The sequence below is a fragment of the Globicephala melas genome, chromosome 8 (genome assembly GCF_963455315.2).
Source record: "Globicephala melas chromosome 8, mGloMel1.2, whole genome shotgun sequence".
NCBI lineage: Eukaryota > Metazoa > Chordata > Mammalia > Artiodactyla > Delphinidae > Globicephala > Globicephala melas.
Genome location: NC_083321.1, coordinates 90,125,960 through 90,142,315, shown reverse-complemented (window position 1 = coordinate 90,142,315; position 16,356 = coordinate 90,125,960).

The following is a 16,356-nucleotide window of genomic DNA, read 5'->3' as shown; positions in this document are numbered from 1 at the left end:
ACTTACAGCCATCTTGTGGCCATTTAGGGAAATACAAGTTGAGGAAGGCAAAGAGGAGGAAAAAAAGCGACTGGGTCCTCAGTGTTAACCTGAGTTGCTGGGTAAAGCCCTGACTGAAGCCTGGTGTTTCCAGTCCTTTCAGCATGTGAACAAGCACATTCCCTTTCATGTTTAAGCCAATATGAGTTGCATTTTCAGCAATTGCAGATTTATAATTAATATGAACCGCAACACACAAGTATATAAAGGGATCCTATTCCACTGTTTCCCCTAATCCTGCTAAAGTTTTCCAAGGGCAAGGTGATCGCCAGAGTAGAAAGTCAGATTTTCCTACATCGGTCAGATGGGATGGAAGAGAGAACCAAGCTTAAGAAAACAGAAAGATCTTTAATAACATTTCTCCAGCACACACATGTCCAAATGAAATAGGATAAGTAAAGGGCCTGGTATATAAACTCATGATCAAAGCTAAATACTATTATTACTGTTAATAGTAGTACACTTGTAACACCTCTCACTGAATCTTCCATCCCCTAATATGGTGGCTACATTGTGTGTCTTTGCAAATTCCGTTTTAAACTAGTTATGGTGCTTGGGGGGAAAGGACAAACCTTCAACTACCTTCATAAGTTAGAAAACATGATCAATAGACCCCCACTGATACTTTAGTTTCTTCATGGACAGGGACAATCACAAAAGATACAGAGCTTTGCCCCATAGGATCTTGTGTCATCCAAGAAACTGTGCATTTTCTGAATCTTTGAAAATGAAGCCAATGTGGAAAGCCTTATACTAGGAATCTCCAAATTCCAAAACCAAATTCTGTTACTACGAAACAGAAGTAGCCATCCCAAGCCTGCTGGACAAGGGAAGGAGGTGATAGGAATAGATAAACATCCCAGTGATCCTTTGAAACATAGGTCTGGGGCCTCGCCCCTTGTAATCAGTGATTTTTCTTACTCTAATGAAACCCAGATGCTTCCAATAAAGAGAATGGCTGGTGTTGAAGCCATTTACTAATTCTGCCTAGAGGTAGAGAGAGAGAGAAAAAAACGCTGTGCTCCACATCATTAATTTTAAATATCCTATTTTGTTTTATTTTCAGAATGAAATGGTATGGAACAGTGTAATGAGCTATAGAAATATGGAACCAAGAAGCAATTATATCTTCAAAGGAGCAAAATGAGAGCAAATAAAAAGCCTTGCCCAAGTTAGCACACCAACAGGCAGATCAGAACATCATTTTCAGAGTCCAAACGCATGCCTTTTGGTTATGTCTATAAATTGTCTTCCACAAACATCGTGTTATATCAATGGAGACTCAGTTCTGTGTTACAGTAAAAAATTGGGTTCCTTAAGAGGCCCTAAAACCCCTCAAATTCAGTTTCACTAATCTACAGCTGTTGTGCTAGGCACTGAGGCAGCAAGACAAATAGGGCAGAATCTCTACCTTCAATGTGCCTACAGTCTAGTTAAGATGACAGGGCTATATATAGATAATCATAATATACTGTGTGCTGGGTAACACAGAAGAGGGCACATTTAATTCTGTTTGAGAAGGTAGAGAAAGCCTTTATTAAAAAAGTAGGCAGGAGGGCTTCCCTGGTGGCACAGTTGTTGAGAGTCCGCCTGCCGATGCGGGGGACACGGGTTCATGCCCCGGTCTGGGAAGATCCCACATGCCATGGAGTGGCTGGGCCCGTGAGCCATGGTCGCTGAGCCTGCACGTCCGGATCCTGTGCTCCACAAAGGGAGAGGCCACGACAGTGAGAGGCCCGCATACCACAAAAAAAAAAAAAAGGAGACAAGAGCTGAAGCCATGCAGTACAAGCAAAACTGGGCCAGCTAGAAGGTGTGGAGGCCAGGGCTTCAGTCGTTCAGTGAGAAAGGTACCAAGAGCATCCTGGGAGTGGGAGTCAGAATCCAGCTCCTGCCTGAATCCTGGGGCCAAGCCAAAGGTATCCATCAGTGAAATGGGACTAAGATAGTACAACTAAATTTTTAGAACATTTCTGTTTAGAGTGACAGGAATGGGGCCTATGTATGGCATCCAAAAATGGTGCTATATATAATGGATCAAATATTGGATCAAGCTGATATACTATACATAACGGGTCAAAATGCTTAAATCTTTATACAGAAACTCAGGGCAGAGCTGTGCATCTCAGAGGATCAGGCTGAGGCTACAATGAAATCATTCAATAGGGAAGAGCAAGCATGGGAAAAAATTCCTATGCATGATCAGCTTTCATACAAAAATTACAAAGCATATAATGACATCAATCATAATAAGAGCTGGTTGGCAGATCCAACAAACAGGACAAATCACACCTAAGGAAATTAAAAAAAAAAAAAAAATGGAGTGACTAGCCCAGGTATTTAAAACAAGTTTTTTTAGAATCCTCAAAGAAATAAGTGAAGAAATAGCATACTTAAAATGACAACAGGTTATTAAATTGGAAAAGTTATATATAAAAATGAACCAAAAACTATTGAAAATTTAAAAATTGAGTCAAAAAAGTAGTAATGTGATAATAATAGACTAGATAAGGAAAAGAGAATCAGTATATTGGAAAGAGAACTAAATGAATGTGGCAGAGACTGGCTACATGCTCACCCATTCCATTTCCTCTTCCTGAGAATATAGGAAAACCATATTTCCTGGATGCCCTTGCAGTGATATCAGGGCCATGTAGTTGGAATGTGAATGAAAGTAAAGTTTGTCACTTTTTGGCCTGGCCACAAAACAACCTGGATGACCATCTGCTCCCTTGGAGATCATGAAGACCACACATTGATGACAGCATCACAAGAAGAAAGTCATATCTTGGAGGATACCTGTCAAAAGAGACCACCAACCTGCTTCAGATTGTGACATATGCAAGAAATAAACTTTTGTTCTGCCTTCTGAGTGTGTTTGGTGTGCAGCATAGCATAGCCTATCCTGAAAAGACAATAAATCACCCTGAATGCAATAAAACAAGATAAATACATAGAAAAATGAAAATGAAGTTATAGAAGATAGACTGAGAAGGTCCAACATATGTATAACTGGTGCCCCAACTGGTAAGAATAGTTAAAATGGGGGAAATAAAATACTATAAGATTATAAACTGACAATTTTCCAAAATTAAAGAATGACATTAATCCTTAGACTTGAAAAAGCCATTCATTGTACTGGTTTACTTGCAGTCACAATTTTCACTATAATGATTTTTTTTTAAAATTTTGACCAAAGCTTAGAAATACACTGTTATGTATAGCACAGGGAACTCTACTCAGTATTCTTTGATAACTTATATGAGAAAAGAATCGAAAAAAAGAATGAATATATGTATAACTGAATCACTTTGCTGTACACCTGAAACTAACACACTAAAAATCAAATGTACTCCAATAAAATTAAAATATTAAAAAAAGAAATACACTGTAATCTTTTTATAACTCTTCATTCTTTCATTCATTCTTTCATTCATCCATACAAGAAATATCTTTAAGAACCCATTATCTGTCAGTTTCCTTAGGAACTGGGAGTAAACAATCTAGTGGGAAATCAGAGAAGTGACTGACATTTACTGTAGAGAGCATAGGATAGAGAAGGGAGGGATGGAGGGCGTTCTGACATAAAATGGCATGATGCATTAAGACAGTTGCTAGTCATCAAGCAAGGTTAGAGTGAAGGAAACATGTGGGCAAGTAGATAGAGGTAATACTAGAACAGAAGTCAGGAGCCAGATTCTGAACTGATCCATTTGCAAGATAGCTTGAAAACTTAGAAGCTGCATGCTTGCTGGATGATTTTAAGAATGGTAGAAGATTTTCCCAAAATGAAGTCCCTGCTCTGTTCACCGATCTGAAATACTAGCACAGCTCAAAGGAGCCAAGGATTTTGAGTGGGACAAAACACTTTGCATACCTCCCCCCAACACATGCATTAGAGAAGAAGCATCTTAGCCAGAAAACACCATGGCTGTGACCCATTCCTCTTATCGCCTTCCTTACTACCCTCAAAACATCTCTTTCTGTTGCTCTATTCCCAGGCTTTTATTGTGACAAGTGGGAAAAAGGATGAAAATGCAAAACTGAAGAAGCCCAGAAGATGCAGCAGATTACGAGGCTACAGAGGGAAGAATATCCAGGAGGCGGGAAAAGGTATCCCCACAGTGGGGTGGCTGGACCATGAGGCATAAGCGACAGCCAGGTGCTTGGGGCAGAAAAGTTTTGGGGAGAGGAGAGAAAATCTGCTATTGTGAGGAATGGGACTAAAGAAAGAGATTCAAAAGGAGAATTTTTTGGCAGTCTTTCTTTATGTGGTGCAATATAACACACAGCTGCTTCAGGACACCTCTGAACATGCCTGTGTTACTTTTCAATGTTTTTGGAGTCAGGTTTTTTTTTTTTTCATGTTAAGGTAATATTGGTGGAGGTTGGTCACTCATTTTATTTGGTTTATGTATTTGGGTTATGTATTCATACACTGTTTCCTAATTGTGAAAGCCCCAAGGGTCCAGCACCCAAAACAGTAAAAGGAACCTGGATGGGAGAAAAATGAAGGCACAGAGAGCAGCACATCTGGAGCAGGAAGTGTCTGGAGAAGGAAGAGAGCTGTATGGTGTAGGTTAATGGAGACAGGTTTCACCCACTTCTTCATTTTGACCAGCTCCACTCTTGTTGTACAAATGATCACAAGTCCATAGCCTAAGACCCTGGAGAAATTAGATGAGACCTGGATAATATAAATTACGATCAAGGGAAAATTCATTAAAGGTGGAAACGTCCCCTGCTGGGGTCAGTACCCACCCTGACCCTATCCTCACATGCCCCCCTTGAAGGAGGGACAGAGAGGAGTGATGGTCCCTGAGAGGGTCAGTTCCTTGAGAAATGCTGGGGGTGGGGAGGAGGTCGGTTTTTCGCCAAGATGAAGTCATCAGAACGATGGCAGGTGGCAGCAGGCCGTGAGGGAAAGGCTGGGCAGAGCTAGCGCTTTATGAACCTTGTGGGGGGATTGAGACAAAGGCCAGGACTCCCTTGGGCAGAAGGAGAATCTGCACAGGCAGTGGCCGTCCCTTCGTCCCTTCTCTAGAGATCTTGGCCTTTCTGTTCCTGGAAACATCTGACAACTTGCTCTGAGGTATGTAAATTGCTCTCACTGGAGACATTCCAGAGTCTTCTTCCAGCCACAGACAGTCTAAGCTGGCTCCCTGGCTCCCGTGACCATTGGAAGGACTCACAGGAGGCCCGTGAGCAGCCCAGCGTGTGAGTGATACAAATATGTGTTGAGAGCAGAGCACAGTTGTACCAGAATCAGAACATCCAGGCCACAAACAGGGCTTTGGGTGTTAGTTCCCTCCAAGAGGGAAGGAGTTATGGATGGCCCTGTACCCAACATGATATTTCTTTTTATACTCATTTATTCCCTGAGCCATTTCCTCAAGACCCAGCAGCCTGGTCACACTGTCAGACAGATAATGGCCAATGACCCAAAAGCTAGGGCTCTGGCCTGGTCCGAGTACCCAACTCTTATCCTAGAGAGCATGGGAGATGATCGTTGAGGTGTCTGCCCTACAGAGGCTCCTCTCAGGCTAAACATGGCCTTCTAGACCTCGGGTAGTGGAAGCACCATCTTACCACTTCTGACATAACCAGGTACCAGGCTGCTACCTAAAAGGCCCTCATACTCCAAAATCATGCTCCCTCTGGGCCCCAAACTTTGCTGTCTGGGTACCAGCTTTATCATGCTAGTGCTGCCTTGTCCCCAGCAAGGCCCGTGCACTGCCTATGCCACTGCCTTCAGGCAAACAGGTCCAATCTGGACAATTCACTGTCACAGGTAAGTACAGACATTTCACCCATAAGCAGAAACCGTTCTTTCCAGACAACAGCCTTGGCCACTTGTCTCCTCAAACTGAAACTGAGCAGGACCCTGTAGGGCTCCTGGGCACCGAAGCCTTTCTGGGTCCCCCATTTCTTGATTACAGGAAATAGACTTCATTCAGCCTCCATGACCTTCCCTGAGTTCCAACAGGCAGGTTCAAACAGTTGTTAATTAGGGAAGGGAGGGGACACGGAGACATGGGAAGAACAGTCAAGAAACAATAGTGCAGGCTTGGGGCAGGGTCCTGGTTCCCCCTCAAGGAATATACATAACAATATCTTTGAGCTATTTTGCAGATATTCCCCCACCAGGTGGGAGAAATTAACAGTATGCTGCCCACAAGCAGGTAGACTCCAGACTAGTTGGAACCAGAAGGCTGATGATGCCGACTCCCACTTACCTCACCACCGACCAATCAGAAGAATGTTCACGAAGCTGACCACGCCCTCCTCTTTGAACCATTACTGTAAAACTCCTCACTACCCCCTCCAGGTTGGGACACACAGTTTTGAGGGCATTAGCCCCCTGTGGCCTCCTTTGCCTGGCAAAACAATAAAGCTATTCTTTTCTACTTCACCCAAAACTCTGTCTCTGAGATTTAATTCGGTGTTGGGGTACAGAGGCCAGATTCCACATCAAAACCAATGAGTGAATTCAGTCATCTGGGGGACCACCCATGAGCGCTCCTGCCATCGTCTCTGCTTCCTCCTAAAAGCCACTCCTTCCTCTCCAGATGGGTTGACTGCCACTCTCAGGGGCTGACCAGAAGATTATGCTGAAGGTCTCATGTTTCCTTTTCAGGCAGTTCTCCACAAAGACTTAGATTCACAGGCAGGATAGCCCAGCAATTAAGCATGTGGGCTCCCAAGTCAGATAGCCTGTGCACAAATCCAGCCTTTACTACTTACTATGTTACCATAGGCAAATGTTACTATCACCACTAAGCCTTAGTTTCCCCATGTGTAAAGTGAGAATAATAATAGTACATAATTCAGAGAATTCTTTGAGAACTGAATGAGAAAATGCACACCTCATATTAAATTCTCCATGTTAGTTGTTGTCATTATTTCCTATTGTATGCTAACTCCTCAAAAAGCTCGCAGTGTAGTCACTACACACTGTTGGAAGAAAAGAAGTGAATATCAGTTACTAACTTCAATTCAGAATAATAAAGATACAGTCAATTCTCAATATTCACAGATTCCACATCTGTGGATTCGCCTATTCCCTAGAATTTATTTGTGACCCTAAAATCAGGACTTGCAGTGCTTTTGTGATCACTCCTAGATAGGCACAGAGTAGTGAAAAATGTCAATTGTCAACACGCACATTCTTAGCTTGGGTTGAACAAGGCAAACTCTCTCTACCTTCTTGCTCCAGCAATCCTACTGTATGCAGTGTGCTTTTCATGATCTATTAAGTGTTACATTTTTCACATTTTTGTGCTTTTTGTTGGTGATTTTGAGGCAGGAGATAGATGGGCTCCAGGCTAGACATTTACAACTGACCTCCTGTTCACAGGTCCTGGGGTGAGAAGAAGGTGGGCTCCAGGCCGGACGTTCATTACCAGCCTCCTGTTTACATTTCCTGAAGCAAGAGACAAATGGGCTTCAGGACTACACGTTTATGACCGGACTCCTGTCTGTATTTCAAGATCTGCACCTCGATATAAATACCAGCGACAGAAATAGGGTGAATAACCAGACATTGGACATTTTTATGGCAGGGCCAGAGTGGGAATAAACCCTGTTAAGAGATCAAGAGGTCATACATTTCCCACCCTTGGGGCAAGGGAAACGTTGCACCTTGGGGATCAAAAAGGAGGGGGCACCACCCCATAACAGGTGATGCTAAGGCCTCTGGGCTGTAATCCATCTTGGAGAAGAGTTGCACACGCATGTTGGGGAGGGCCCTAGGGCAGGTCAGGTGTGGAAAAAGAAACCAGATAATTGGCCAAAGGTAAAGAAAGACCCGGAAGAACTGCCCTGTATAAATGACCACCCAACCATGGCTCCCAGGGGAAATAGGGGTTAGTTTTCTGTGAGCCTCTGGTCACAACATCTTCATCAACCGATCGACGCCTAACTTTGTTTTACGTGTCGCTATTTAAAGATAACTTATTTAATCCATATTGTCTATTCATTAGCACTGAACTCACAGCCAACAGCGCTACAACTCATGCTTGAATGAAGCTTGTGTTACAAATAACCGCCTCTTTACTGCGCTCCTCCTTATTGGGGGGGACGCCCACTCCCTTCCTCTCTGTGTGTGCATCTCTGCCTTGCTTCTGTCTTCAGTAAACACACTGTTTCTCTGTGTGCTCTCCCATGTTGTGTGCTATGGCTCTAATAATAAACTTTGTACCTGTTTTTACAGTTTTGCCTGCGTGACAAAGGCATTTTTCACTGAGGGAAAGAGCCAGGGGGTGTCGTGACTAGGATTCCTGGTTTTCATCCAGGCTACCCAGGTTCAGTTCCTGGGCGGGGAATTAAGATCTCGCTTCACACCACCACTCACTGCTGCCTCTCTGAGATCAATTTCGCTGTTTAAATTGGTCCCCAAACGTGGCGTTGAAGTGCTACTGTTCTTTAAGTGCAAGAAGGCTATGATATGCCTTAAGTGGGAAATACATATGTTACACAAGCTTCATTCAAGTATGAGTTGTAGCGCTGTTGGCTGTGAGTTCAGTGCTAATGAGTCGACAATATGGATTAAATAAGTTATCTTTAAATAGCGACACGTAAAACAACGTTATGCGTTGATCGGTTGATGAAGATGCTGTGACCAGAAGCTCACAGAAAACTAACCCCTATTTCCCCTGGGAGCCATGGTTGGGTGATCGCTAATCCAGTGATCGCGAAGACTTTATACAATCTACCTACTGTGAACAAGAATCAACTGTGTGTAGAAAGAGCCCAGAGGACCCAGAGGAGGCTCTATCAGCTCTGCCAGAGGAAAAGCCTTCTTAGAGGAGAGATTTTTGAGCCCACTTGGCAGAAGAACAGTGAGAGCTTCTGTGGGTCCGAGGGCTGGTGTGAAGAGAGAGGGGGCTCAACACACGCAAAGCTCAGAGGCCTGGAGGCACGTTTGTGAGCGGCTGAGATAGAAGCCCAGAGGCAATCTGTCCTCCTTTCATTTGAAAATATTTATTGAGTGTCAGTCATGCAGGGCTGAGGGCTGAGACTTGCGGGGTGGGAGTGGGTAGAGGTGTGGGGGGCAGAGGTAGAGAAAAGCCCTGGACGCCACACTAAGGGCTGGAATTAACCCCAGGCCTTTAAGGCAGGAGTGTGTAGGGACCCAAGGTGGCCAAGAGCAAAAGTCGTGGGTACAGCTAAACACTTCCTTTTAGTTACACAGTAGACTAAACAACCCCAGGAAGCTACATTTCCTTCCCTGGAAATACTAGAGGACAGTAGAAGTCTCTACATCTCTCAAAGCCAGGTTTTGTTATTCGCTTGGGTAACACCATCCAGGGTCTGTCGTTGTGCTGAGATTTAAGTACAAACACCATCAGCCTCTCTGACTCAGCCTCTGTTTCCCTCCTGAGTCCACCTCTGGCCACTTCCTTCTCACACCTTCCACGCCAGCCACACAGAGCTCCTCTTATCCTTCCAGGAGCCGTGCTCTCTCTTGTCTCCAGGTTTGCTGTGTTTTGCCTGGATTATGGTTTCCCCTCCCCTCAGCCCTCTGCCTGTACCATGCTTTGTGTACTCTCTTCATCCTCTAGGTCTCAGACTAAAGTCACTTTCTTCAGGAAATCATGCCCATGAACATTCCCTATATGACACTTTCCACAATGACTTGTTTTGCTTGATTTATTGTCCATGCTTGACAAATAGACCATAAGCTCTGAGAAGGCAGGAACCGTGTATGTCTGATTTACTGTCTGTAGCCCTCCTACCTAGTGCTTGGCGCTTAGAAGGTGCCTGTGAGACCAAAGGCAAGGAAAGAACAGGTTTACCCCAGGGGACTTTGGCATCCAGCTCACTATGAATTACTGGGGTTTTCCAATACGTTGAAGGTTGAATGTTCCATTCTCCACTATGGGGAATGCATGGTCTCCTGAGATCCAGATTTCCTGAAGCCCCATGCACTTCTAATGATTATTAAGTTACTGGAGGTGCTGAGTTTACCCTCCAGCCAGCAGGACCCTCTGTGAACTGTGGAACAATTGATTCTCCTCCAATGCATTAAATGCACTTAAATGTCTATAATTACAGTTGCATGTTCTAGAAGGACACTAACTAACTTTAATTCATGGTTTATACTTATTGCCTGGGAGAAGAAACTAAAAAGTATATTGTATCGGTGGGGAGATGTTCTGCTTCTTTGCTTTGAAGTGGGTCTTGTTGGAGTTCTTTCCACTCACCCTTCAAGATCCAGCTCCCATCCTGTTCTACTATGGTAGGTCATTTGCCCTGATCTCTAGGGGATGAAGGGAGAGAGGAAAACAGGAGACTATTCCAGGTTAGTCTCTGAGAGTGTCAGTGTCTTGATTTAGTGTCTGGTTTTGTAGGTTCAGAAACTTCATTTGTCACTGCATCCATGGCTGGTCTCTTCACTGATTCACACTGATCAGACTCATAAGAGCCTGAGTCATAACCCGAAAGCAGACTCTTCTCACTTGGTGGGAGGAAGGTGCACTGTCAGTATTTGGGATATTGGTGGTTGTGATCCAGGCATTCCTGTCCTCATATCCCAGAAGGTCAAAGGACATGAGATATTCTTGAGGTATGTTTTATTCTAGCTATACCCTGATCAAGCAGAGAGAGCAGGGATTATTATTCCCACTTTTTTTTTTTTTTTTTTTTTGCGGTACGCGGGCCTCTCACTGTTGTGGCCTCTCCCGTTGCGGAGCACAGGCTCCGGACACGCAGGCCCAGCGGCCATGGCTCACGGACCCAGCCATTATGCGGCATGTGGGATCTTCCCGGACCGGGGCACGAACCCGTGTCCCCTGCATCGGCAGGCGGACTCTCAACCACTGCGCCACCAGAGAAGCCCTATTCCCACTTTTTAAAGAGACTGAGGCTCAGAGGGATTTTACCCAAATGTCATGATTTGCTGAGTCTTCGGAGTCCTTAATTACAAGTTCAGAAAGTTGGATGAAACCAGGGTCGAGTTTTATGAGCTGTGATCCTAGTCATCAGAAATCTAAATGGATATAACTCATGAGAATTTTTATTGAAAACAGCAGTAACTTAAGTCAGGAGAGCCCTAACTTGCTAATGGGATGGGGCTCAAATTTGGACCAAATACGTCTGGAGATTTCAGTCTCAACCATTTCCCTTTGCCTCTGTCTTAGCTCAAGCACACAGCCACAATCCCCACCTCTCCCCACCCCCGACCCCCAGGCAGGAGGACCAGCCTTTGGAATCCCTGTATTAGTCATTCATTGGCTATGGGCTGACCGGGGGTGCAGGAGGGGGCAGTGGCCTGTAACTTCCCAGATGAGGTGCCTCCTGTCAGCTAAGAGCAACTCCCCTGGGAAGGGGGCAGCTGGCCCTTAGCAGCCAACACCACAGCAGCAGCAGCGGGGGCTGGATGTGCTGTCCTGGAGAAGGGGATCTGCGTGCCTCACGACGACATCTGCTACAGTCCCTAATCCTATGTGCCGTCCCTCTCACCTCCAGGCATCTTGTCAGGCTCTTCTCTCTGCCTGGAACTCATTTCCCCTCTTTTTGCTCAGATAAATCTTACTTCCCCTTTAAGCCTCATCTTAGTATCACTTCCTCCAGGAAGCCTTTGCCAACCCTTCAAGACTAGTCAAGGCTCTCCTGTGTTTTCCCATTTACACCACGTTATGCATCAAAGCTGACCTCCTGCTTGCCCGTGCCCACCTCTACTGTAAGCTTAGGAGGCCAGGGACCATCTCTGCCTTGTGTTCTTCTCTATCCAGCATTTTGAACCATTATTCCTGGCACTCAATAAAGGCTTTTAGTGTAGGGAATTAATAATGTTCTTCTACAGGATTTAACCTTGAAAAAAGTCACTAATTGAGCTAGGTATACCACAGTAGAGGCAGGTAGGGGGTAGTGATAGCTACACTATCCCCCCTCCCCCAATTATCATGAACTGCAGGAGAGTTTTCAGAGCCAGAAAAAGTTGTGCTTATGTTGAACAACTGCTGGTCTATTTTGAATTCATAAGCACAGTGAACCTTGTAATGGATATTCCCCCTCTTTGCTTTGGGTTCTAGGAAGCTCAGAGCCCAAGCCCCCAATTAAGGAAAAAGAGTGAATTTTCTAATTCTAAATACAAGCAGCAAAGTTCCTTTTAAGGAACTTTGAAGGCTTGAGGGAAGTGAAAATCCCAGGGTGGGATCTGGACTTGAAGCAAGTGAAGTGAAGAGATGGGTACAGGTGTTTGGGAAGGGAGGCAAGAAGCCAATGACGAGGGGGCCAGAGACCAGAGAAGGGAGAGGAGACAGCAGAACAGCGTGGTGAGGGACAATTAGAGAAAGTGAGTTGCTGAGAAATCCCCCATAAGGTTAAAAGCAAGGGTTTCGAATATCTTAGCTTGCTGTAGTCCTGGGGCATGAACCACTTGCATTGTCTTGAACCTTCAGCTACTCATGTATTTTAGGGCCAGTGGAATTTCAGAGAATGAAGGGATCAGGAAGTGTCTGGTCAGGGGTCACGTGATACAGAAAAGAATCGGTATATGCTTGAAGTGAGGTGACTCACAAACTGAAACTCAGTGCCAGCAGGAGCTCAGATCCAGGGGGAATATAAGTCACTGCCCCTCCAAATCCCCCGACACATTAGAGGAAGCACGGGTTCACTTGAATCTTAAAATGATTACTACATTAGAGGTAATCACTTCATTACCTCAGATGGCACCTATATTAAAATTCTATTCTAACAACTATTGTTCTCTAATTCAGAAATCATAAACTGTTGGCCCTCGTAGCCACCTGATTCAACCCCTCACATCACAGCAGAGACCGAGGCATGGAAAGGTGAAGTTCCTTACCCCGGATCACCATCTCAGTTTCTTCACCTATCAAATAGGAGGTTTGGACTTCAAATTTTGTAAATCTTAACTCACAAGTAAGATCATAAAGTCCACTAGGGCAAGGCTCACATCAAATAACTGGGATTTCCGTAACATTTAATGAATAGTGGAAGGTGGTGGAAAGGTGACAGAAATTGACCCTTGAGAAGAAAGGGAGAGATAAACTAACAGCTTACCCTCCTCCTTCTAGAAACATCTTCCTCCTCTTGTTGCACATGGAGTGCTTAACTCTCCACTCTTAAGGAGACTACCAGTCAATAGGGTGGTAAGCTGAGGATAAGTGAGTTGTTCCTGCTATTACTGATGTTTCTGAAGAGCAACCTAACTAGTGTTTACGATTCTTTAACTCCTCTTCTGTTTAAATGTTCAAGAGCTCTTCTCTGAGTTGAGAGAGACAATAACCTACCAGGGAAGAAAATACTTCCTGGTCCTCAACATTGAAGTTGGAACAAAGGCAATATTAACTCATAACTATTTGTGGAGAGTTTGAAACTCAACCCCAACTCTTCCTCTGAATTCATCAGACACTATTAAATAAACATCAAAGTATTAAGTATCATGATTCGGCCAGCAACCATAAGAAGACTTCTCCATTTTTTAAATATTAAAAAACTGGGTTTTGAAAAAGCACAAAAACTTCTTTTTCCTACTTTGAATAAACAGGAAATAGAAGGTAATGGTGAGTTAACCGCATAATCTAATATTTAACATTTCTTATGCTAATCTGGCAAAGAACCTCTGTGTGGTTTATTAAAATTTGCATTTTGTGTATAGACCTAAAAGGGAAAAATTTTAATGTATGTATCTATAAAAATAATTATACGTACTTTTTGTTAAAGAAAAATAGGCTGAATTCCCCTTCCTTTTTCTCTAGCAACCTCAGAAGTGGAGTGTACAAAAGGCAATGCTGGGGAGAAGCTTCTTGTTTCGGAAGATTTAACTCAGTTTAAATTCCTTGCTGTGTAAATGGGTAATTTCAGGAATGAAGGTCTCCAACAAGAGCTGTGTGCGCCCTCTGCTGGCGATCAGAGGGCTAAGGCAAGCATTTCCAATTCAGTGATTCTGGGCAGAAGTGCTGCCAGCAAGGACGAGAGAAAGGGAGACTCCAAAAGGTTAAGTCACTGCTTCCGCTGGAAAATAGGAACACAGCACAGTGGGGGTTTTCTTTGTGATGATCTTCCTTAAACACCTTATCTGTAGCTCAAAAAATTTTTTTTGAGCAAAGCTGATCTATAAATGGACAGGTACGGCTTTAAGAAAGGCTTGGCTTGTCTCATTTTGGTGAGCTCTGTCAGAAAGGGCAAAGGTTCCTGACAGGCTTGACCTGAGAATCAAAAAATCTAGTATTTATTCTAAGGTTCTGTACAAATGCATTACTTTCTGGTCTCCTTCTCGGGGAAATAAGTCCCATGAGGCCAGAGGCTGTATCACCTTCAGCTTAGCCTCCTCAGCCCCTGAACCCAATGCCTGGCCTGTAACAGGGCTGTAATAAATATCTACCAAATGAATGACTAGCTGTGAAGAGGACTCTGGATTCAAGGTGCCTGTGCTGCTGACTTAGATATTGAGCACAGGCAAGACAGGTTTCCCGAGTCATGGCTGGACCCTCTCCATGACAAGGCTGAGAGCTTTTGAAGAGCTCTTTAAAGAGCTTATGAAGGCCATCCTTACTCAGTTTGTGAAGGGAACCTTCATGAATGTAGCACCAGGTGGCTCAGTGGCTGCCCTAGAAGGGGTTAATAATACCCAAGTCATGTAAGAGCTATGAATCACTTCACAGGTGACACTATGCCTTCACGGGTATCTCAGTTGATCTCAATAGTCCTTCGAAATGATCATTCCTCCTCTTTTACAGAGGTAGCCCTGAGCCTGGCAAAGGTGGACTGCGGCTTTCATGGCAATCAAGTCATAAGACAGAAATGCACGTGGTTTCTGTCCCCCAATCCAGAGCTTTCCCCACCTCCTCCTAATCTCCGTAAGATTGAATGGTCCCCTCCCACTCTCCGAGTTGGTTGAGGCTAAAATTAGAGGGGGCAGTCACAGCTTTTAAAGATCAGCCTAGTAAGTCATATCACGGACATCTTCTCTTAGTACTGGTGACAGCCAGGTGACGGGAATTACAAAGGCTGGGCTGGCCAGGCTGCCTGCACCAACTGGGTGAACAACCCTGTAAATGGCTTTCTCTTCCCTGGTCGTTGTCCAGGACTTTACACAGCGACTTGCGTCGTCATGCAAGTTTGCTCAGGGCGAGACTGTGGAACACTTCCCCAGAAAGCAGACTGAAAAGCACCTGCACTGGGTCAGCGGTCAACGAGATTTATACGTTAGGACCGGAGTGACCCCTAGTCAGGGTTTGCTAGTGACTTGGTTGGTCTGTTTGATTTCTGGGAAAGCAAACAAAAGCCCAGCAGCCAGATGTTTGCTTAGGTCCTGGCTTCACTGGGAGAACAAACCCGTGAGGAGCGTGACGGTGGGAGGCGTTGCTTAGTGTCTTCGTACAGGACATTCCTCATGTTGCCCTTTTATTCCTCACCTGCCAAACAACACCTCTATGCAGCCAGCAAGACCCAGAGTCAATGGCAGCTTTCCTGACATCCCCCTTCCAAAGCACCCTGGGCTTACTCACCTCAGAGCCCTTATCACCCTGAATTTTAACTGTTTACATGTCAGTTCCCCCCAGTGACTCAGTTCTTTAAGAACAGGGACCATGTCCTTCATCTCTGTATGAAAGAAAAACGTTGGCTATTCATTGAGTCCCAGAAGCCCAGAGTACAGTCCAGTGGCTTTTAAAGTTTTTGACACAACCTACAGTAATAAATACATTTTATATCATGATCCAGGAGGAAATAGACGTGTTTATATATATAAACGTGTATTTATATACCTATGCATATACATGTAGTATTTTTGTTTGCTTTTTGTTTGTTTTCAGCTGCGTTGGGTCTTCATTGCTGCGCGCGGGCTTCCTTTAGTTGCGGCAAGCCGGGGCTACTCTTCGTTGCGGTGCACAGGCTTCTCATTGCCATGGCTTCTCTTGTTGCATAGCATGGGCTCTAGGTGTGCGGGCTTCAGTAGTTGTGGCATGCAGGCTCAGTAATTGTGGCTCGTGGGCTCTAGAGCGCAGACTCAGTAGTAGTGGTGCACGGGCTTAGTTGCTCCGTGACATGTGGGATCTTCCCGGACCAGGACTCGAACCCATGTCCCCAGCAATGGCAGGTGTATTCGTAACCACTGTGCCACCGGGGAAGTCCCTACATGTAGTTTTTAATAAAACTAAAACAAAACTTCACAAAATAAGACTATACGGAGTGCTAATATCTGGGATTTTTTTTCTAGTTCATTCTCTATTATTTTTCTAAATGTTTATTGTGATACACTAATTTGATTTTAATGAATGAATGTCAACTTGCAGTTTGAGAACTATTAGTGTAGTTGATTTCATCTCCCCCCCATCCCCGCCCCCA